The following is a 24,760-nucleotide window of genomic DNA, read 5'->3' on the forward strand; positions in this document are numbered from 1 at the left end:
AAAGGAAGCAGCAGCAGCCCAGCGCTTGCCTGGCTTTTGAGCATTAAGACAGATGCTCAGAACGAGGAGCTGCTGAGGGTTCTGATGCTGACAAATCCCCCTGTCCACACCGCTCCTCCTCCCAGCCATGTCCCATCTGCCACCCGGGCATCCCCGGAGTGCACGCAGGGTGGTAAGTGCCATCGCTCCCTGCTTGGGACTGGGGACCTTGGCTGGGGATGTTCATGGGGATGGGGACCCAGGCAGCCCTGCCGCCCTGCGCCTGTCTGCCAGTGAGGGCTTTGGTGTTGCACTGGTACTTCTCTGGCTTCTGGTGTCCTCAAGTTTAAAACAAAATTTAAAAATCCAGAAACAATGTCAGGAATGAGTAAGAAAAATAATGCAAAGTCTGGCCCACTCCTGAGGAGGCTTTTCAGGAACGAAAACACAAGATCCACCAATAACTGGAAGCTGAAGCTGGCAAAAGCAACTGAGGTAAACCAGATTTTTAATTGTTCCTTTACAAAACTTGCAACATGCCATTGAACCAATTCCCTTTCTAGAAAAAGACACAGCTTTCCTTCCTAGCCATGAGCCAGACAGGCAGCACTGGGCACGCAGGGTCCCTCTGCTCAGCATGAGGCACACGGGACCTCACACCCTACAGGCTTAGCAATAAGGGGAGTTGTGTATATAGTTCTCGTTCTTGGGCACACAGCCTTGTGTGCAAGGTTATTGTTCTCACCCAGCCTGATGCACAGTTTGTCTTGGAGCTGTCTCTGTCTGATCATTTGTAGCCCTGTGCAGGCAGCTCTGAGGTCTTGTGACAGTGGAGGAGCACCAGCACCACACCGAAGGCTTCTTTAACCAAGTTTCTTACCACTTAAGGGACTAAGCATCCTAATGTAGCACCTGAAACTGATTGGTTTCTGAGAAAAGAAGGTAATCAGAATGCATCTCCAAAAGAACATAATATTTCAGCTCATCCTTGGAAGATTATTTTCCCCCCCTACTGTTTGTATGTAATTATAAAATGACAATAACAACAAAAGGCTTTCTGTAGATAACTTGACATGCTTGGCTTCAAAAACACATTTAAATAAGATTAAAAGGTACTGAAAAGACTAAAAAACATTCACCTTGTATGGAACAAGATCAGAATGTACTCAGTGAGAGACCGAAATCAACTGCTCCAACATACAGCACTGGACCCATAGGAATTTAACAATTTGGAAAGTATCTTCTAGTCTCTAGCCTATGAAACTTGAGTTCTGTTGTTCTAATTTTATCAATTTACTCCATTTTCCTCCCTCTGTAATACTGAGATAATGATTTTCCCCTGTTTTGATTTCAGTGAATTCATTCTGAGTATTTTTCCACGGTTATTTAATATTTGCTGTTCAGACTGCACAGCTATGTTTGTAGGTGAAAAAATTCAAGTTGTGTTGCCAAAAGAAGAAATATAAGCCAGACTGCTTCTGTTAATATTTGCATTTGAAAGTACAAACCTGAGTTTTCCCTAGTACTAGACACTTGTAGTAAAAGTGCCTGAGAAAAATGTTTGCTGAGTAGAGGGGAGGATGCAAAAAATACTCATGGAAAACACCCCTTTCTGAATTTTATTTTCAAAATACAGAGTACTTGGAAATTTCAACTACCTGCTAAGCAGCTAGAAGAAGTTATGTTAAGGTCCCGTGTCCTAGAACAATTTCCTATTTGCCTTTAACTGCCATGCTCAGCTTTTAAGAAGTGATAACCTAACTCCATAATGGCTTTGGGGATGCTGGGCCACTGGGCTGGCTTTTTGTTTCTAACTCCGGCAAAGGGGCGATGAGCTTTGCTGCTTTTACTGTCTAGGGTTTGAACATAGCAGAAAGTGGCCTTCAGCAAAAAGATTGGCTGTTACTCCCTTTTCTGGACTTACAAACTCTGACCCTATCTTTGAAGCATGACACAGGACACATTTGTGCATTCAGTTTTCCCTTAAGAAGGTCTGTGTCCTTTGTATTTAAAATTAGCCCCTCTTGCTTTGGGGGGAGGCTTTCTGAACACTGTAGCGAGCACATAACGGTGTACAGAGAAATGTATCTTCAGGCACAGCAATGCAGGGCTGAGGCGTAGTAAAGGGACAGAGAAGGAGGTGATGCCTCCTGGCAGGAGCTCCCAGGGGCTCTGCCATGAAGCCGTACCATCCCCTCTCTCCAAGTGTTTCCACTGTTGAAGCTGTGACTGAATTGGGGCAGACAAAGGCACTTCGGTGGTGCACCAAGGGTCCCACTGAACATCGCAGAGCAAGGAGCCATTCTGCCTTCTTCCTGGGAAGGGCTGGCTGGCAGCGAGGGCAGTGCTCCTCTTGGTTCCCCATCCCACCAGGGAAGAGGCAAAAATTAAGCAATCCATAGCAGTGTTTGTGCAGGCTGTTAGAGAAGGGAGAAGAGCTGCATGGACATTGCATAGTGAAATCCTTCCAGCTGGAAGGTGGCTGGGTAGAGCTTGTTGCATCCCAAACAGAATGAATATTTAATGCCTTAATCTGCCTTTTCCTGAGGTTTTAGCTGGACTGCACACTTGCTCTGCCTTCCTTTTGGGCTCACCAAATCTCAGCTCTTGGCTTTGAAAGGCGATGTGTAGCTTTCTCAGGTTGGGGCAGGAGGATCCCTGGCAAGCAGAGGGCTGACTTTGTAGGCAACTGCAACTGCCCGCTCAGAGTCCAGTATTGCTGCTTGATGTCTCAACAAAATGCTAATGCTCCTGAGTAGTGATGATGGTTTTTACATGTCAAATTCCCTTAAATATATTGCTGCTACTAAAGTATCTGTAAAAGTAAGGGTTAGAGTGCTAGAGATTGCAGAGCTCTCTTTTTAAGCTGTCTACAGAGAAGCTTTTCCTTCTCCTATTTCTTCCTAGTCTCATCCATGCATCAGGAGGCAGTGCCTGAGGAACAGCCCGTCCCAGACCAACCCCTGGGCCAGCGGTCCCCATCCTGCGGGGGAGCCGGGGCTGCGTGGGGACCCGGTGTGGGGCAGCGTCACAGTCAGGGGCTTTTGGTCACTTGCTCTTTTGTTTAGTGGTTTAAACCTTTTTGAAAGCTGTGATGCTGTCTCATCACTCTGCGGTTGGGGAAAGGTGGGGTGGGGGGGTGGCGTGTATAAACATAAACTGGTATCAGAGACAGTGCCAGCAGATGGCACTCAAGAATACACAGTCTGATACCTGGGGACTGGAGCAACTGGTGCTCTATGGAGAAAGTGGTTTCCCTGGCGGCTCTCTGCTCGCCCCTGTGAGGAGCTCTGAAGGGGTACAAGCCGTGCTGTGCGTTAATCCCACCATACCTGAAAGCCCCGTGGAGATGTGGCATCTGAGGCACCCCAGAATATTCCGAAGCAGGAGGTGATGTGCACTGGTACTCCGTGGTCCAGCCACTGTGCCAAGAGGTGCTGGCACCAGCACCTTCCTCCACCCTGGAACCCCCAAAGTACCCGTGGGGAGTGATGCTGAAGTGGCTTTTTCAGCAATGGGAAAAAAATACATAGTTTATTTGTCAAAGGGTTTGCAGTGATCAGAGGGCAACTTTCAGTGGAGACCTGGGCAAATGCTACTGTATCCATGCTTGACATCCCCATAAACCTCAACGTGGGCAGAGCTCGTCCAGCTTTCTCAGATAGGGGGTGTGTCACCGCGAGTGTGCCTGTGGCACTGTAGGGTCACTTGCCCATATCCAGGACAGGTAGGTCATCTTCAGCTTGTTAGCAGCATCTCTACCACATCTCACTGTTGGCATGCCCAAGGCCAAGGCATCCTTCCCATCCTAGCTAGCATGTCACCTGCTGCTTTGCATGCTTCTCATCATTTAGGCCGGTTTCTGTGTGATTCCTTCTGCACCAGCTCCACAGCAAGTGATCTGCCATAAACAACAGCATAGAGACATGGGCGCTGTCCATTAGAAATAAGGCAAGATACTTCCCAAGCTATCTGAAAATCCCTCATAACTTGGCCAAGTGTTTATCGTTGGGTCTGGTAACATATTAATTGTTGCATGACTTGATGACATCTGTGTTCTTTTTAAAAAAATGTAATTTATTTGACAAATATTTCTTCACACACTGTCATAATAACTAGAGGAAGAGACTTGCAGGGTGAAACTGTCCCCTGACTTGCATCGATTTAGTGATTAGTGTCGTGTTCATCTTTAATTTTGTAATTCATATGCATTAACCTGAAAATGTTCTTGCAATTTTCTTTTCCTAGATCAGTTTCGAAGTACAAAAGCAGCTTCTGTTCATCTCAGGGAATCTGAGAGCAACTGTCTCTTGTAGGGCCCTAAACAAGAAGGAGGTGGACTGGGAATCTCTAAAGAGTATTTAAATTATTAAATTTATCATTTGTTCAAATCTGTGATTAAAATAGTATTTATCTGGTTTACTTCAACTGTTTGAAGAATTTTAATATAGTTATTCAGTCCAAAACCCAAAAACCTTCAACTATCTCTGCACGACCTAATTGTTGTAGTTGGTACATAAGTAATGTGGTCCAGTTCTAATCTTGTTTGCTTTAGTTATAGACTGGCCCAGTTTCACTGACTGTAAGGAAATTAATCTCTGTTTTACAGTACTTTGTACAGCTTATTGCACCCTGCACCATCTGTGTGCTCTTGCTTGCACTCTGTCACGCTAACATAGACTCATTTTAGGACAGAGATGGGTAGATCAGACCGAAATGATAGAAGCAAAGTCATATCCAGGCAGCAGTGCTGAGTTAAGTAGAGATCTGGGGGTGATTACTGCAGTGCTGTGCCTGAACTTCTGTGGCTGTGCCACGCAGCACTCTGCACCGGTGTCCAGGCTCTTCTCTTCACCAGGACACCTCCAGGCACCTGAAGACATCATGTTGCGATGAGCAGATATCATGTACTGTTTAATTTCCTTGTTTAGTTTTGATGGTTTTAATCCAAAAGCTATTCTTGTTATACATGTGCCTTCACATATTCCTGTTCTTGATAACACACACATCCTCTTGCCATCTAAAATTAACAGGTTTGTGGTTGGCACCATCTCCACTCTGCTGGAGTTAAGGCTCTTTGCTGTAGAATGCCATGGGCAGGACTGGCTCTTTCGGGGAGCTGAAAATGGGGTTCACCCAAAGTGCTGGTGGAAATGGTAAAAGGGTCTGTGAGCACTTATTATTGAATATTATAATGGAATGCACAGGTTTTTGCCTAGGCTGGTGGCCTCATGGAAGAGCCAAGAGCAAGGGGACCTACTGGTCCTCACTCGGAGGGGGGATGCTGAGAAAAGAGCCTCCAACCCAGGTACCCAATCTGTAAGGCAGCCTCCAGTGCTCACTAGCTGCAAACCAGCCACATGTCCATCGCAGGAGAAAGGGAACTCCTCCAGTCTGTGAACGCAGTTTATTTTGAAATGTGTTATGAACTCTTGCAGTAAATATCCAGCTTCTCTTGTGACACAGTAAACAGGCTCTAATGCAGCCTGGCCAAAGACGCACTGTCCCCTTTCCAGCTCAGATGCCGCATGTCCCACGCGGGCGGTGGGAAGGGCGAGCATACCCCTGCTGAAGGGATCCTCTCAGCCAGGCAGGGGAGCTGTGCCCACAGGTTTGGGGCACTGCTGTTCCAGGAAAGATGCTCATCTCGAGGTCAGGTAGGAGCAGAGATTTCCTCCTTGTTCTCAGCCATAAATTGTTCTTCTGGAGCAAGGTGGGGAAGCTCAGGTGCAAAAGCTTAACTAGGTTATAAGTTTATCTATCCAACCTGATAAGCTACAGAATATTCCAGAATGTGAAATTTATTTCTTTCATGTGTTAATTGTAAGCAAAACAGCGATTTCAGTCACTGGAGTCTCTCATTTCCTAGATGAGCACTGGCATCAGTCATGCAGTTCCTCAGGTTTTTGCATTGAGCATCTGTGAACTTTTTTCCTAGTGGAACAGTTTCTTACAAATGAAATATTTTATTTGTGTATCAGATCCCTTTTAATAGAATCATGCTTTCTATTCAAGAAAGCAGATCTGATGAAACGTCCCATTTCAGTGAGGGCAATTTAGGCTCGACATCAGGAAAACCTAGATAATTGATTAAAATAGTGAGGCACTGCTATAGGTTGCCAGGAGAGCTTAAGGAAACTCCATCATGGGAAGTCTTTAAGAATAAGTTTGGCAGCTATTATCAGGAATTATTTACCTGCAATTAATCTTGACTTGGAGCAAGAGAATGGACTGGATTCCTTCTTACTTGTTTTGCATTATTTCCAAGAAATTCTTAAAAAAAACCAAACTGAATTTAGATGGTTCAGTATTACCAAATGTTCCTTCCCCTCTTTCTAAGGGAATTTTTTACTAAATTTCAACTAAACATGCAAACAGTTGAGCACACTTTGTAATTCATGTCACACGTCAAGGTCTAAACTTCTTGAGGATGTAGCTCCATCTCCCTAAATATTTAAATATTTTTCCTTCTACTCCCATTGCTTAATATGTTTGTTGTGTTGCAAACAGCTACCTTGAGTTGCTGTTTCTCCACTCATGCCAAACCTAGGCAATTTTACGGAAAGGAGTCGAGGTGCAGACACCTTGCAGAGCAAGGCTGAGCCAAGCCTTTTATTTCCGCAAATAAGAATTAGAACAGCAAGCATTTTAAGCAAATATTATTCACCTGAACTTAAAGGAAGAGCTAAGCATCCAGAAAATTACTCATTATGCAGGCGAAGTGCATGCACTACCTTGACATGTTGTCTTAAGGGATGTTTTATTAAATACAGGAATGAACTGACTAACAGCAAAACTGATGCAGAATGCTGATGGTATCTTCTACCTCTAAAACCTCGATGGATTTTATTATTTGCTCATTTTCTAATTTAGAAAAGCAATGATATTAGTCATTCTTTACATTTGCTCCTCCAAACTCAATGAACATATATTTAACTGCAACTTTATGTATTCAGAATTAGTATTTTAGCCTTGTATATTAAAATGCATTAAGATGCATCCAAAAAATGATGTAAAATGTACAGATTCCTTCTGTTTGTCTTACTGCAGTGTTGGACAGAAGACAGACAGCAATCTGAAAATAACTGCCTTTCACACCTAAAATTCATATGCATCCTGACTATTCAGAACAACCAAATAGCCCCAGATCAGAACAAATATTGCATGCCTTCTTTTAAACATATTTATCATTCCTTTGAGGCATATTATTTTGGCTCATTCCAGTTTAAATATTACTGTTCAGAAGCAAAATCGGTTTACCCTGACAGCAGGGATGAATGTTTATAGCCTCCATCACAAGTTCTGTCAGTGGCCTAACACTACCCAAACACTGTTTGTTGCAGAAACAGGCCACCGAGTTGTCCAATGCACTGGGCAGCTCTTCTGGAGAGCTGCCCATCTGGCACCGAATCGCTCATTAGCAGCGTCTATTCTGTGACGGTGATGGTGGTGATGGATGGATTCCAGGCTTGAGGAATAGAAGCTGTACCTGGTGAAAAGCCAAAGCTGGGGTTGGTGTGTGTGTGGAAGTAGGAAAGTTTAGACAGGATTTGTTTAAAGGAGATCACGTGGCTGTGGAAAAGGAGTTTGTTCTTGGTGAGCGCTTGGCTGGCCAGGAGGTGGCCTTTCGGTGGCTTTGCAAGCCTGAGACAATAACCAGTGAAATCTGCAATACTAATAACAGATATACACCAGTTAATATTTCCTGATAGAGCCGGGCCAAAGCTTGAGTTACTTTCCAAATACCCATGACTTTGCAGGTTGGAATTAAAATAGAATATTTATGCAAACCACACAACTGATTCTGGCTGTAGGATGTGAAAAACTTGCCTGATGAGCTTTTGCCAAATAAAGCCACCCTGGGTTTTATTTTGCAGCAGCTTTTCCAGGCGAGGATACTTTTCAGAAAATGAAATCCATTGACCTAGGCCAGGCCAGGAAATGAGGGAAGGGTGCATAAAGGTTATAAACATCTAACTTTTAAAATATTTAAATCCACCCTTATATAAGTTCACTGAATCCAGCGTAGGTTGCTCTTTGACCCTCATGAACTTGCATCCAAAATCACGTGGGAGCAGAAAAGCTCATTTCCGACCTCAGAACTGTCTCACAGTCCTGAAAAATCTGCAAAACACTGGAAGGATTAGTAACATTTTATGTGCAAAACCATTTTCTCACTTTTGTTGTTGTGGTGGTGGTTTTGTTTGTTGGGGTTTTTTTGTCAGTGAATGAGCATGTCCAGTAAGTAATTGCCATCCCTAGTCTGCCATCGGGAGCAGGAGGACTGGTACCCAGTACCCTTGGTACTTACAAGATCAGACTTACAAAGATGCTTCATCTCCATGAAGTCCTGTGGTTATCCAAGCTACGTTCAGACCCTTATTTTCTCCATTCACTTCACAATATAGGTCAAGCACGGGGAATCTGTGTAGAAAAAGAACCTGAGTTGATGAGGAAGCAGCTCTCTCCATTTCCAATTCAGACCTTTGATACAGTATTTCTGGCCAAACCAACTGGAGCTAGGCTCTTAAGTGCTCCACCTATCCAGCTTCAGAGCCTTTGAGGCTCCAGCCTTTAAGAAAGCTAAAGAACCAGCCTCTCCCATTATTCCTAACTCATTATTTGTGCACAAGTAACTTGCGCTTCAGCACCTGCTCTGTGAACATCTGCATCCTTGCACAGGCAGCAGAGGTGCACAGAGCTGAGGTTTGAAGGCATCAGGCACGTTGCCCAGTGCCTCATTTCTATGGTTTGCTCACTATAAACATCTTCTAAAGACACTGGAAAGATACATCTGTTTCTTCTAAAGGTCTGTTTGCGTTCAAATTGGAAATACAAGTAGAAGAGGTCTGCAGTTGGGTCACTAAGGTAGCATTCTCCTCCTGGCTGTGGGAAAGCATAGTGGGGATTGCTCTATAAAATCTGCAGCCACACTTTAAATGTTTTTCAGAATTTAGCTTCAGCTACTCCTTATCTTTCCAGCTGCAAAAAACTTAGATGTGTGAAAAAAACTTCACCTCTCTTACTTTTTCTTAGTCTCCCTTTTCCCTTTTCTCAGGGTAAAATGCCTCCAGGGAAAAGCGCAATGAACAACGCAGAAGCTGATGACGTGTCAGTGCCTTACCTCTCGTGAGATGGATGTGCTAGGGCTTTGGCACCACAGAATAGCTAAAGGCAGTCAGATATGGCAAAAGAAATGATGAAACCAGATGTAACAGTGATTGAAACCACTTCTACTGATTCATACTTCTAATGTATTTCTCGGTCCTGGCATTTCATCGCTGTATATTTCTCTCCTGGAATTTGTTATGCTCTGTGTGTGTGACATCTCAGCTACCAGCTGTGGAAATGATTGTGTGGTCACTAAAAAACATAGCTCTAGGTGAGAAATGGGCAGTAGGAACAAAGTATTAATGTGTAGTTTTCTGTTCTCGTACACATCTTATTAGCACAAAGGGAAGGAATGGATTCCATGGAATAATTTTGGTGGGGAGGGACCTCCAGAGGTCTATAGTCCATCCTCCCATGCCAGTAAGATCACCTTGCTTGGGGTCTCGCCCAGCATCAGTCCTTACCTGCAGTGCCTGTGAGCCATTGCTAGCTCGCTGAGACAGCCACAGCTCTTCTTTGCAAACCAAAGACATGCCTGAAAAATGGAAACTTTTAATCATCGGCCTGTCTGAAAGTAGTTACCACCCCCTACAACTGTAAATATATCTTACGAACAGCTAGATTTTCTCTATGCCAGAGCTACCTGTCAATTTCTACCGTGCTTAGCAAGCGGGCAGCTTTCTGTCCATAAGCCTCACGTTAGCAAACTGAGCACTCGTCCTTCCTGCTCCACACAGAGATGTGGCCACTGCTTCCCTGGACAGGGTGCTCGCAGGGGACCGAAGGGGAGCCTTGGAAAAGTGCTGAGCTACTTCTTCCCCACCTAGCAGGGACTGGACACCACAGCTAGGCAGCATCCTGCTGAAATTCACTCTTATATGGCTTAGCTTGGCCAAAAGCTTCATGAGCCGGAGCGATGTTTGGGTTTGTGATCATATCCAAAACTGAATTTGTTTTGCCAGGGTTTCGCTATGAAAATTGCTCACAGCTCCATTGACTGGCTGTGCTGCCCCTGCAGCATCAATTCTATCCCTGGCTGACACCTTTGATTTTGGAAGTTGTCTCCATTTTCCAGAGAAAAGTATGTACATTAGCTATTTTTGGATAGCATATATTTAATCTCCTGCAAGAAACAGAGCAATTCACTTGTTCCTTATTTCCAGAGCCATTACATTTCTCTTGGTGACAGCTCCAAGGAGCAGAAATCCTTAGCTTGTTTAATGTCTTCATTTGGGTGATCGAAAGACACCTAACCAAAGATCCGCTTCTGTACCACTGTGAGGAAAATAGCATGCAGCACTGTCTAGGTAAAACACCTTCTCTTTCATCTTGGGTAGAAATAATGTTTAAAAGGAACCAGGTTTTGGATGGTTCCTGTATCTGCTTGGAAGCCAAATTAAAACGCTACTGACTGTTCATCATTTTCCCTGGTCATTCTTCTATTTTATGCTTAGTTGAGCATAAAGTGTGGTCTTTGCACCATGTAAAGTCTATTTAGACTCTTTGCTCAAGTGAAAAATGAGTTGTTATCTGTGCCAGTACTGAAGCGTTTGGGGAGAAATCTGGGACAGTCGCAGGGGCTGCCAACGGAAATAACCGGTGGAAGATTTGACTGTGTTTAATTGAAAACACATAGAGCAGAGGCATAGATTGTGAGCTGCTTGTGATGGAAAAGTGACTGAAAGTAAGCAGTGACTGGAAAGGGGCTGAAGAACACAGCTTGGGGGTTTCTTAAGCCTGTCCACAGATTTGCTCCACACATGGGTACTTGAGAGAGCTGGGCTGCTGGCAAATTGTAGAAGTGCTTGATATTGCTAATAGTTGGAGTGGCCTCTTTCTCAAATCAGAAAATGCAAATCTTGCTGGAGTGTTCCAAGTTCATCAATGTACAGCTTGACAGCAATTGTCCTGATATTCTGATGTGTTTGCAAATTTGCTTAGAAAATAAATAATAAATAATAAAAAAAGGTACAGCAGTGGCTGTCCTGGAAATGCAGGCTGGGCTTTGAGCACGTGTTGGTGGTTGCAGCATGTGCAGGGGCCACTGCTCACTGCAGGGAACACCCCTTTCCTGCGGCGCTGCAGGAAGGATATCCTCACCAGAGCTGAGGCACCACTCACTTAAATACCAGGTTGCACTTGTGGGTTGAGGCTAAGTGCGGGGAACTCCAGATGAGATTAACACCGCTGAGGCAAAAGCAGCGGCAGTCAAGATCTGGATTTGGGTCCAAGGTAAATAACAAGTTGAAACAAGGTAAAGAACATAGGGTCATGCCACTGGAACAGTGTGCAAAAATACCAACTCTGTTACATGCTGGGTACGGATGCAGTAGCTTTAATGAGGAGACTGACAGCTGAGGCACAGGCTAATGCTGTTTGGTCTGGTACAGACTAAATCGTTTATTTATATACAGTACAGATTCTCACATGTAGAGAAAAAGCTTCAGTGTTTAGTCAGCAGTTTTTGATTAGTTAGTTAAGGGGCTTTTTGTTAATGGCTGCTATTTCAAAAAACTGATTGGAAAGCCACAAGACATTTGCAGAAGCTCTCACTTTGGTTGTTACAGATGCAGGCTCACCTGTGACTCAGTATCTTCGGTCTTCCAAAGCAACCCTCGTGGCTGCAGGACACCTCAACGTGTCTCTAAGCTGGTGGTACTATGAGGGTGCCAAGAGCCAACAGGACAAGGGTGGCCCACTGCCCCATGCTGCTATCAAAGCATCTTTGGTAGGTCCTTCTCTGGTCCAGGTCTCTTGCTAAACACCAAAAAGTACAGCCTTGTCCTTCTAACTTCTGTTACCAAACTGCCAGTTAAAGGACCTTTTCAGACCCATTTCTCTCTTCCGCTTTCCAAGGCACATGCCTTGGATCATGCACACAGCCCACAAGCTCCCCGTGGGCTCGTTTGCTTTGACTTCGCTCCCTCTTCTACTGTACCTTACACCAGAGCAAGGTGTGTCCTCGAATGCGGATGTGTGGAAAGGTCACCCAACAATGGGACAGTTATTTTTTGAGAGTTTTGGTAGCAAATATTTCTTTCTTGCTGGCATCAGCAGCTATAGGATGGAAAAACACACCAAGGAATGTTTTATCATCCCTTAGAAAGTGACACTGTCTATTCAAAACTGTACTCTGCTGAGGAGTCGCGCCGTTGTTCGGGGAGACGAGGAGTTGTTGAATAACCTTTGGATTCCTACCTACAGTAGGCAAAGAGTGGAAGATGTTTGTAAAATAACTTTCTCTTTCTGATATCTTTCTTCCCAAACTAAAGAGCTGCTAGTATGGTCAGCACCATTCTATGTCTTCAAAAACCAAATGTGTTGGGACAGACAAGAAATTCAGGGGTGTTTGGGAGCAACATCACTGCATGCTGTTTGTAGCCTGGGTAGGATGGACCTGGAGAAAAATAAATAAAGTAAGCATGGTTTTAAATTCTCACAGAGAAAGGGGAATAGGTTCCTTTTTTTGTCTGACTCCTTTTCTTTCTCTCTCTGTGTCTCAGGTACATGCACAGGGCCATGTTTTTCCAGATTTCTAATTTACTCTAAATCTACCTGATTGACTCAAAGCATTAAAAAGAAAGCAAACTTCCATTTCTCTGGTATTTAGCAGCCCTTCAGTGTGGCAGACACCTAACACCTGTGCCATAACGCTAGCACATCTGTTATTAGAAGCAGCTAGCAGTGGGAAATCACAGGCTGTGTATTCTCTATGGTTACCCACAACACGAGAGCTGGAAGATGAAACATTTCAGGCCAGAGGAACAATTCATTACCTCAGAGTCAGAGGAAACATACATCAGGCTTTTTTAAACCATCAAATGTTCATGCTGAACTGTTCACCTGCCTTTGCCCTTTCGGCTGCACCGCTCCCCTCCTCTCGCTACCGGCTGCACGGCAGCTGGCCCCATCCCGCCTCAGCCTTCCCCTTGTGCCGCTTGCCCAGGGTGTCCCCCCTTCCCGGAGCGAGCTGGGGCTGCTGGCTCCCCCAGGCAGTGCCTCCCTCTCCCTCTGACCACAACGCATCCAATTTTCCAACCGGCAATGGACTGTCAAATGTTGGTGACACCTGAAGCTTGTATCCAATGAAATGACCTTCCCATCATGGATTTGCTCTTTGTAATGTAGGAATGTGGCTTTTGTTTCGCTCGTGTTAGCAGAGCAAATTGCAGTATTACAGGAAATTGGTGTGGTTGTTCAGTTGGTGATGAAATCATGTTTAAATCGCATTTAAAAAAACATTAAAGCAGGCTGCTGCTCTACCATGGCAATAAGCACGTCACACCACTCTGATAGGAGGTGACCAATCTATTTTAAAAGGTGCTACAGAGAGCAACTCCATCTAACCTTCCTTAACATCTCAATATTTTACCTGGCTAATCTCTGAATTACAGATGATTCTCATTACCATTCGTAAATCTCAGATACTACACAAGTGGTATTAATTAGCATTTTTCAGTGCACTGGGAGGCGGGAAGTTGAATACTTTGAGGATAACCGTTTCATAAACTGTACTTCTGAAGTTGTTCACCTCTTGTGGTCCAAATACTTATAATTTTAGGTCAGGAGGATTGCCAGGCCCTAAGATAGTATGTAAGATTTACGTTCCTATGTCAAGCCATGTTTCCAGTGATTGGATACCATTTGCTGGGATTTCTGTCACTGAAAGGTGACGCAAGGCAGAAAAAAATCTTTCTTGCTAAGAAATTATTCTGAAATTTCAGAGGAACAGAAGTATAATGGTCTGAGTTATGTAATTTGCTCCCCCCGCTAAAAAGCCACAATTGAGATGAACAATTTACACCAAAGCACCCAGAATACTTAGAACTGGGACCTGACCTTCCCCCACGGTGGAAAAGGAGAGTAAATTCTGGCTGATTTTAGTAACTTGACTTTTACTGTTTCTTTGCTACAGTTGTACAAAAGTGGTGGTGTTGAGGTTGGAACTGATCCCTGCTCAAAGAATAAATTAGATAATATACACTGATAATTGTTGCTTTGTTGAAAAGCCAAAGAAGGGCTTACATGGTCATCCTGATCTCTAAGTGAGGGGGTTTGACCTGGTACTAAAAGTTAAGCAGAAGAAAAGGCTGTCTCTTAAATAGAGATAGTCTACACAGAAAGCAACAAATCTGACTTCTGTTTGGCTTCTCTCTTGGAGACAATTATTTCTAGAAACACAAATTAATGTACTGGATTAAACCTCACCACAGTGCCTAAGTGAATTCACTTCATATAAAAATACTAGGAAACAAGCTTTTAGCAAGAGTTGCCTGGATTATTCTGGTCTGACCTCTGTATGGGACTTGAAGATGACAGTAACGTGGCTGTTCATTCCCATTCACTGCCCATGCACAAAAGGTGTTTGTCCAGGGCAACAAATTGGAGTGGCTGCTGCAGGCGCGGTCACTGCTCTGTCCTTAGGGAACTACTGGAATTTACACAGAAAGGCCAAATAAATAACATAAACATCTTCCAGTCTTTAATCTTACTGAATAAAAAGGATCCGGTACTAAATAGTGATATTAATTGGGCATATCAATCTCAAATTATTTGAATGGAAACCATTAAAATCTAAGTGCTTTATTATCAGAGTAGGAAATGGTTTATTTTTCTTTAAAAATAAAGCAGCTCCTCAGAACTTGCATTAGCATTCGTTGGGTGTAAGAACTCCTTTTCAAATCCCCAGTGATGTTGCTGGCCGCCTTTAGGTGTTGCTTCCTCAAGCGTCTGACCTGGCACTTTTGGGCAAAGCTCTGAATATGAGGAGTTGTTGCAGCAGTTTTCCATCACAGCCCAACTTTGCTTTTGCTGCTGAGGTGGGAAATGGCAGTCTCAACCTAATTGTCCCAAAGTTTTCAACCTGTTACTAGGCAAAGGACATTTTGAAATGTCCATCTTTCTCTGAAGTTACCCCAGTGTCCAAGGGAAGAACATTTGATCCCCAGTTTTTCCATCCCTCAGTAGATCCTCCTTCAACTTGTAACGCTTCCCCATACCTATTTCATTAGCAAATACATTTTTCATATCTTTGCTGAAAACTATATTAACAATTCATTACTTTGTGTTTTTTGACGTTGTACGGTTGGGGCTTTTTATCAGAAAAGTTGTTCTGTTTGTCCAGACTACGCTCAGTAGTCTCAAATATGTGGTTTATTCTCAAATAAATGTTTAGCTCTGTCCTCATGTAGCATAGCATGAGCTGTGCATTTCCATTGCTTTCATGACAAAGCCTTCCTAAAATTGGTTTCTTGGGATGACACTTGTATAACTACCGATCTTTAGTCATTACAAATACATTTTTTGATAGTAAAAGCAAGCCGCAAGACATCTGCCTGTATGTGGTGTGCTTAAACATAAATGGCCACTCTTGTGCTGAGATGTGCTCTGGAACAACTGGAAAAAACCACCCATTTATGCCTTTAGGAGACAAAGGTTTGATTAAGCTGCTTGTTACCACTTTTGCACTCATGCAATGCAAGAAACTATAATCGTAAATGCATTTGGAATGATATGCAGCTGCATGACTTGATTTTGTTCAAAAAATATCATAAAAATTGCTGAGCAAGGGAAACGTGTACTCTATGCAAGGGAAAATGGTACTCTGTGAGTGCTGAGCCATCACTTCTCTCCCAGCATTTTGGATCAGGCTGTTTATGGATCACATTCACCCCTGTGTCAGCAGGTCACTGCCCTGACGTAGGTCTGCACCACTTCCCAACCCAAAGACCAGCAGCTCGTGACGAGCCGGAGAACAGCGATCCCAGCCGCCTCACGGGCTTGGCCCATTAGCTCTGTGTGGTCGGTCAAGGACAGTGTCAAATTAACGCAGCAAAGAAGAACTCACAGATGTTCAGAGGAGGACAACAGCTTTATTCTGAGAACCGTATCAACGAACACCAAATGTCAAAGAGTTTTCATAAAGCCCGTGAGCGTGCTCGGTGGTGGTCAAATGGTTGAAAATCATGGTCATCGCAGTTCTCCACGGAAAATGTACGAGTTGCCGGAAGGCTAGCTCTGCAGAATCAGTGGTATCTTATGGATAGACCACCCAGGCAAACATGCAGAAAACATTTGAGCCAGGTCTACGTTACAGACTTTTTCCAGTATAGCTGTGTTGGGCATAGGGATGGTGGCCTGTGATCTCTCATCAGCAGAGCCGTGCTAGCAGAAGCATGCTTTTTTGAAAATATGTAAGAAGAAATTTACTTTTATTTTCATTGGAATCCTTTAAGTGTCTTTGACAATCATTACCATAGTATTGTTTATATAAGCAGAGGTACCCATATACGAAGCATGGAAATATCACCACATTATAAACACAAGAGCTGGGTTGAGCCTGAGATCCTCTTGAGTATCTATGGGATGTTGCCATTCTGCTGACATATGGTACTGTTTTCTCTCCATAATCTCCTGCAGAAGTAGTTCTGGGCCAACTATTCATACATTCAAATCCCATTAAATATATAGCAGAGTTTACAAAGTTATTAGAACAAAAATGTATTCAGAGATCTCATTTCATTGTACAATTTGTGGCTTCAGCAAAAGAAATCTGTAAACAGATATTTTAGATGAATACAAAACTCTTTTTAGTATTTATTCTGACAGTCCTAATGGTGGATTTCAGCCAAAATGTTTATGCAGCTTCATGCCTTAAGGTTTCTACTTTAGATTTACAGCTGAATGTTTTCATACGTGATGGATGATTATTTAAAACTGCTGCTCTCTCCAGTCCTCAAAATGCCAAAAGGCAGTTTTTGTTGCAACCTATAATTTAAATGTAGAGCCAGATTCTGCGTGCACTTCATGTCAATGTTTGTACACGAGGATCAAATCTGGGAGGCTACCCTACATAAAAGTAACAGAAGAACAGAATCGGGTCCTTCAGGGTTCAGTTAAAGAGTAATAAATAATATTAATGTACAGCTACTAAATAATTATGCGTGCTAAAATAATCAAGCTGAGGCACTACCAGAATCGCTATGGCAATTAAAAATCTTCTACATTAAAATTGCTTTCTACAATTGTTGCCTATACATCTAGCACTGGGATCGGAGCTGGGCTGAAAGTCAAATGAAAAAATCTTCATACGGCTCTGACTACATATTAGTGTCTCCAAAATCCAGAGGATGCTTCAGGAGAGAGATGCAAACAATGCAGTAATAACTGGCTTGTCAGTGCAGAGCTAATCACTGCAATTAGCTGAACTTTGTCGAATGGTTAGGCTCAGGTTTGAGCAGACTACCACATACAATATTTGCAACCCTTTGCTGTAAGCAAAGCCCATAATACTCTCCCATGGTGTCAGCAATGACAGCTATCGCCCGTCCTTTGATGTCAATGTTAAATTACTTCATATTCCATCTGCACAAGACAGGCTGATATACAATAATGTGAGAAGTGTGAAAAGAAATAGGTTTTTAAAGTTAATTTAAATGGAGTAGCCTTTTAAAGGCCTAAGGAAATGCTACTGAGCAATGGGGAGCCATTAGTGTAATAATGGAACAGAGGTAGTTATGGAAATTACTATGCTCATTAAACATTTATTCTGAATATAACCCTTTACTCTCCTCATCTATAGAAAATGTAAAACATGCTTTAAAGTGGCTGGTGCACCTGAACTGCTCAAATTACTTTAGTGACTGATAGTGAGTTTACACGAAGGTTAGAATTTCATGATGATTCTTTTCCATTTGCTTGTTTATATCTAACGTAAGTCTAAATAAAGAAGGCAAACAAATTATGAGGTTAACACAAATTCTGGTGTACTTTTACTGAGCAACTGATTCCCAGTATATGTCCTTGTAGTTTTGTGGCTACAGGCTTAAGCAGCCATGAAAAATATTGTAATTGCTTTAATGGAGTTTATTTTCAAGACCTTTCAAAATATTGTTTCCAGAACTCACTCTGCTCAGTTTCCTCTGGGTTCTTCAGCTGGGCTTTGTTTCTTACTGAGCCTTTAACTATGCATGTCTAGATGCTAATAAAGGTTACCTGAGTGATAGGAAGGACACTGCATGAGAAATTATGACCTATGAAGGATGATCCTCACGGAAGATGCACATTCCTCCAGTCTGTGCATAGCCTGTAGTAATCAGAAGGAAAGAAAAAAAATATTGTATCATGTATACTCAGCTGTGCAACTAAAGCTTCAGAAACTGCAATTTCATGGTAAGCGTCATTCTGCTCTATATTGAGTTTTTGTCTCCATCTCGTTGTAGAACAGCTGTCATTTTGAGCATTAGGACTTGAAAGGACAAACCACTCGTGCACGCGAGTCAAGGCACATGGGCACAGGTGGCCCTCGCACTTGGTCTTGCTGAGGTTTGTGGCAGTGCTGAGGACTTGGGAAAGGTGTTAGGAAAATGTGACTCCAGGAGTTTCTTCCTTGACATTACTGAATACAATTTAATGTTAAGTAAATACTGCATGTGTTTTATTCCAACCTCTGTAACCAAACCCAAACTAAGTCAATAAGACTTTGCCCAAGAACATCTCTTTTGGTTTGGTTCCTAATTTTAACGTTTAGATAAAACTGAAGAGATTTGGTTTTTATCATCGTTCTTCATTACTAGTTGGCATCTAACTTTCATGAATGAAAGCAGACTGGCTGTGCTCCCATAGCTAATTTATCTAGGCCAAGTTGAAACATCTGACTATTATTATGTGGCCTTATTGACATACTGGTTAGAGATTCCCTGAACAGAATTGGAAGAGACAATTGTAATATCCTCTTCAACAAAATTTTCCAGGAATACAGGTGTGTGTTTAGGTACAGAGTAAGCTCCATACAAAATTCTACATCAACATCTCAGCCATCCTGCCACAGCGAAGCAGAGGGCAGCAGGGTGGGAAGCCCTTTCCAAGCAGAGGTGCTCTGCTGCCAAGTACATAACCTTGGAGTAGACGCGAACTCCTCACAGCTCTGTGGGATGGCTGGAAGGCGACCTGCAGCTGATGTGGGATGACATGTCAGGTGATGCACTGTGGTGATGTACGGCACCCAGCCGTTACACCAGGCTGCCAGCCCTGGCTTTGCACGTTACTGCCATGATCTCCTCTCGAGCTGCTACAGTAAAACCTGGTAGGCATCACAGCCGGGATGCCACGTGCATGTGTTGCCTGTGGAGCCTGGGTGTGTTTGCAAGTTATGGAAAGAATGGCCAGTCCAGGTGTTCTACTGGGAGCACCACACCATTCCCTCCGCTTTTTAAGATGTCAATGTTGGTCCTTGGAGCAATTCAGCTTTAGGCATAGATTCCCTGGCTTTTCTGCAAGGTTTGGCGTAGGCATAGCAAGTTTCCTGACCACCACCCCACAGCTTCTCCTCACTCGTCTACCCATGTCCCACCTCTGTGCTTTGGGATGAGGGCTGAAGGCAGCCAGCAGTCTGTGGGAGACGGGCTGCTGTTGCTTGCCTATGTGCAATGTGAGACACATTTCATGGGTTCCAGATATTTGAGCTAGAAATTTCTTAACTTGATGATACTCTGGTTTTCATAAGTTTGAGGTTTTCTCATGTTTTGGGAGTTTTGTCATCTTGATTTATTTTCTGGGTTTAAAAGGTTTGAACTTGTATATTCATCTTTAGGTTTGTGCCTCTCTGCTCAGCACTTCACTGAGCTGCTTCAATATTTTTTCTTCATAGAATACTATGCTGGAGTAAACGTAAAGATGGCAAAACCCTCTTGAGGCAGTTTGGTTTATTCAAAAAGAAAAATGTGGCAGCAAATTTTCAAAAATGCTGCTGTGGGAAAGAAGGGAACAGTCTCTCTTTTGGAAATCTCTTGCACAAATGATCTAAGTGATGCGATCAATAACCTATTCCCATGATGTCCTTCTCCTACAAGAATCTGCAATAGCACTGCCAATGGTCTGGTATGTGGAAAATCAGATACACAGAAATGTTTTTTAAGAGGTGTGTGAAGAAATCCATCCACTCCAATACAGTGGTTTAATCTAAAAGAGGAGACAAATATTGCTGGAAACAGTAATGCAGCGAGGTGTGAATAGGACCGTTCATCTCAATGGTCGTTCTCATCTCCCTCTTCCCCAGCACCAGTGGAGGGTCTGCAGTAGGACATGTCCTTCTCCAGGCCTCGTCTCAGCATCATCTCTGCCTTTGATGCTGTTTGTGTAGTGCCTGTTTCTGATTCCCTGCCCAGAAACGCAGATTTACAGTGGATAGGTAAAGACTGTGCAGCTAAGAGGTTTATTACTTCTTCTTCCATCAAGCACATGCTAAACATGGTGACTGAAAGATTATGAAAGAGGCAACAGCTTCCTCTCCCCAACTCCTTCTGTTCCTGGGTGCCAGAAGGCAGGAGCACGTCTGGGGAAAATGCTTAGTGCTGCTGCCTGAGCATCTGCTATCTGCTGCTGTTCGCAGTAAAAAGAAGATCCTGGAAGAGACTGACTGCATGGATGGTCTGCTGCTGCCTTGATGCAGTCGCTTGCAGGGCACTTATTTTTAATACAGAGCTTAGTACCTGGTCTGAATTTTCCACAACAGTCAAATTTGTTTTAAACCCTTTATTCTTTGACCAATGAAGACTGTAGAAACTATTCATTTCCTTTTATTTTCCCCACCCCCACCCCCACTCCCAGCTGTTTGATACTGATCCAGTACCAAGTAATTCTGGCAACTCAGTCTAAGAAAGGGAAAGTGCAACGTCTCATCTTCACAATAGCATTTTGGGGTCAGTTCTTCAGCTTTGCAAAAATGCAGCTCAGGAACATTCACAGATTTCTTCTGCCAGAAGAGCTTTGTGGCAGTAACTTCATATAGCCAGGGAAACATTCAGAGGAGATAAATCACCACCGCCACTCTGACAGCAAATATCCATCTTCAGCCCAGACCACTTAATGGCCATGAGCTAATCTTCATCATAAATACCATTTCCAATTTTCCTCCAAACAGGTGGAATGTCAAAGGGTGAATGTTGGCCAGCTGAAATTATTTTGATCTTCATCAGAACCACAGTTTGAGGTCTAGGTCTGAGGGCAAAGACAAAGATTAAGTGTCATCCTGCAGAAAAGTGATGTATTTGTTTTTGGGGAAGAAAGGAATGGAACTCCTTACTTCCAAGACCCCTAGCTGAAATTATTACAAGTCTAGGACTTTAAGTCTGCTCCATAGCCAGCTGAAACACACAGGTTTTCAAAGCATTCAAAGCAGATGCCCAAATTTTAGACAACTGCAAAAAGTGATCCTCCAAACAAAGAGGGACTTCCAGATCCAGGGCAGATGTTGTACCCTCACTCCTCGTCTCCAGCCTGCTAACACCAGCATTAGCTTTGCGAGCACAAGCCTCGCGGGGACTGTCTGGCATTACTTGGGGTGGCCAGTCCCCACAGACACCCATCTCTGCTCACCATATTGACAGAAGGATGGGATGCTCCCTGCAGAGAGACAGCAACCCTGCATGCCTGGCCTCCAGCCAGTCCCTTGGCCTCCTGCCTCAGTTTCCCAGCTGTGCTAGCAGCAGGAGGAGGCTGGGAGGGTTTCATATCGGTCTGATTCAGGCGCTGGAAGAAGGAGCAGAAGATTCACACTGCGCACTATCATAATGTTCAGTAATTGAAGTACCAAAGGTACTCGCAATCTGAGGTCTGCAGACAGGCAGTTCTGACACCCAGCTGCGGGGAGCGAGCACGCGGGTACATTGGCTGCTAGTACTCTTTGGAGAAAACTTATCAGTACACAACTCTCCGATTACCTTGCCTGCCTGGCTGAATCATTGAACATAGCATTCAGTTGTTCAGGTGCTGCACTTCTCCAACTTATAATTTTCTTTTATGCCATTATATTTTTTATATCCTTTCCCCTAGTCCCCTATGATCTCATCCAAAATTAACTGACATTGTGTTTCCTAGCCTTTTAACAACTATTAGAGTGGCTTTACCAAATGATTGCTAAAAAAGACTTTCAAGCTTCCCAAACATAATCACGTATTAAAAGAATAAAGGAAATAGCATGCTGTGCTAGAATGACTTCATAGGCTTATTTCTTTCTACCAATTAATGGCTTTGAATCAAGCTGTAATTGAGCAGTGACTAATACTGAAGGCAGAGGTTGTCTTCTCTCTCTTATTTAGATCTTGTGCATCACTTTTATAAAAAATAATAACGATAATGATAATAATAATAACAACAACAATAACAGTAATAACCATAATAGTAATAATCATAATAATACTAATAATCATACCGTATTGTGGTTTTTTGAAGGACTTAAATTTGTTTATTAAAATTACTCTACCAATCCATAAGGGCTCTTAGGACGCCAGCACGGTTTAGGAGATATGGGATTCAAATCAGGATTAAGAAATGTAAGGGAGAACCAGATGAGAGAGCCAAACCGGTGGGACAGCTCGCTGCTGCCAGGATGGGCAGCTGTGCTCCCTTCCTTGCTGTGCCTGGGTGCGCACCCCGCAGCACCCCGGGGCATGTCCCCCAGCGGGCAGCGGGGAGCAGGGAAGTGGGGAGGAGTGAGCAAAGCCGGGGCTAGGCGGGAGGTTCACCCTACCTGCCCTCTCTTGGCTGTAGCACCTGCCTGAACTGCAGGCTCTACCCTGGGACGTGGCTGCGGGTTGTTTCTTCCAGCAAGCCGTGATGTGCTTGGTGCCTTAGTGCCCTCATCCACAACCTGTTGTTACCAGTAAAAGCCAGGCCAAAGGGCAGGGTAGCACCCTGGTGCCTAGTTCTGGCAGATCCCCACATTACTGGTCCCGTTTTATGGATGCGGGGAGCAAAACACAAAGATTCAGTGACTGACCTGAAGCCACAGCTCCCAGCATCCCTCCAGCTACACCAGTCAGTGCTCTAAACCTGCCCCTGTCCTCTTCACCCCCCATCCCAGTCCCCTCTCTGCTTTCTGTGCCACTAGGCTGTGAGCCAGCACAGCAACACCTCCAGCCGGACAGTAACCCTGGGCAGGAGAGGCGATCTTCTGCCAAATCACCTCCCTTGTCCAGGCTCCTCTGGGGTTACGCAGGTGCCGGTGCCAGTCTGAGCAAGCTGCCATTACTGTGCACCCTGCCACAGCTCAGGGGGAGCGCGTGGTCCCTGACACAGGCCACCATTTGGGATGTGGATCGCGCATCCTTCATCATGCAGACAGGTAGATAGGCAGAGGGGAACAGGTGTTGCTTCTCAGAACAAGACCTTTGGAGACCTCCTTTAGCAAGGCAAAGGGGTTCTCAGTTTCTGCAGATGTATGTGTTGTTTATAAATACGTGATGTACTTAGAGAAGTGCTGTTCAATTTACCAATAATGCTGTATTTATTTTTCCCAATTGTATCTAGTCACCAAGTCATAATTCTGCAGCCGATTGGCTGGCTGCAGTGGTTTCTCAGGAAACTGGCAATTAAGGAGCAGGAAAAACGTCTGTGAGTCATAGATACTTATAAACAAGCAGAAGAGATTGATTCGGCTGCAGCAATCACCGCCCAGACACGGCGAGGTCCCTGACCACAGTCCGTGCTCCACATGGGCAGCGTCAGCTTGGGGAGCAGGCACCACCACCCTGCTCAAAGGAGCAGCTGCCCCACCCACGCCATTTTGGGGTTAATGACCTGCGTTTTGGTCCATTCCCAGCCCTGACATGGTGACCATCATCAATACCATCACACTGCTTCCCCCTGTGCAGCCACTGCAAGGCCCGTGTGTTTTCTGCCCTCCCAGTTGCAGGCAGGGAACCAGATGGTGCCTGCTGTTCCGCAGATTTGAGAAAGGAAAGAAAAGGGCACTGATGGTCCCTTGGCCATTACGCTGCACTTCTGCTAGAAGAGAGGATTCTCTTTGCCCTGGACCCTTCCCCTTTGCCTGTGGGGCCATGCAGGCAGCAGCAAGGCTGGAAGATACTCGGCCAGGCTGTTGATGCTTCCCTGTCACAGTCAACCTGGTTGACAGGAACATTCTGGAAGGGAGGTGTCCTGAGGAAACCTCATCTCCCTGCTCTCTCCCAAGCCCCCAGCTCCCCCCATGGCTTAGCAGTCATTTACACGTGCACTTCATTTTTGGTAGAAAGTTTCAGACTGCTCTGTGCTGCCTGAAGCTTTCTCATCCCCACCTCTGGAAATGTAAGTCCTCGGGTGGGAGTCAGGCACCATCCTGCCTGTGAGGTGAGGGTGCCAGGCCCAGCACCCACGGCACAGGGCTGGGCAGGGGAACCCTCCTCCCACCCGTGGGAGATCCATCCCCTGCCCCTCTGCACGGCGCACGCTGCTCCAGCCATGCGTTCTCTTCCTTCCTCCTCCTTTCAGCTCTACTAAGCGGCAACGAGGGAGTGAGAAAAGCCAGGGGCCTCACAAAATTATCCAAAACCTAACAAAAACAAACCAAAAAGAAGCCATAACAAAATAAAACACAAGACCTATGCCAAGCCTGTGAGGAGCACGCTGGGGCAGCAGCCCACAGCAGGTAAACAGCACCATGGGGGTGGCCATGGGCACCAGCCCGGGGCTGCTGTGCTGCAACGGTGAGACCCCGCACACAGTGAGGCATCAGCGGGGGCGAGACGGGAAACTGCGACTGCATTTTAACAGCTCTTCTGCTGTTTAATACGTATCTATCGGAAAAGCAATTCTGTGCTGAAATACTCTGTCTGATGTCACATGAGGAGTTGGTGATAGAACCAGAAATAGATTCCCATATTGGTAATGCCTT

General features: G+C 44.4%; 1 long non-coding RNA gene across 1 annotated transcript in view; it reads left to right on the top strand.

The window, feature by feature from the left end:
- LOC308068132 overlaps positions 1-24,760 on the top strand; it is a 61,892-nt gene that overhangs the window by 26,294 nt on the left and 10,838 nt on the right. Inside the window, exon 2 of the long non-coding RNA XR_013929871.1 lies at positions 1-24,760. This exon is cut by the window's right edge and continues 10,838 nt beyond it. This is a non-coding gene — a long non-coding RNA (uncharacterized lncRNA).

This window comes from Falco punctatus, assembly GCF_963210335.1.
Source record: "Falco punctatus genome assembly, chromosome: 8".
Classification (NCBI taxonomy): Eukaryota; Metazoa; Chordata; class Aves; order Falconiformes; family Falconidae; genus Falco; species Falco punctatus.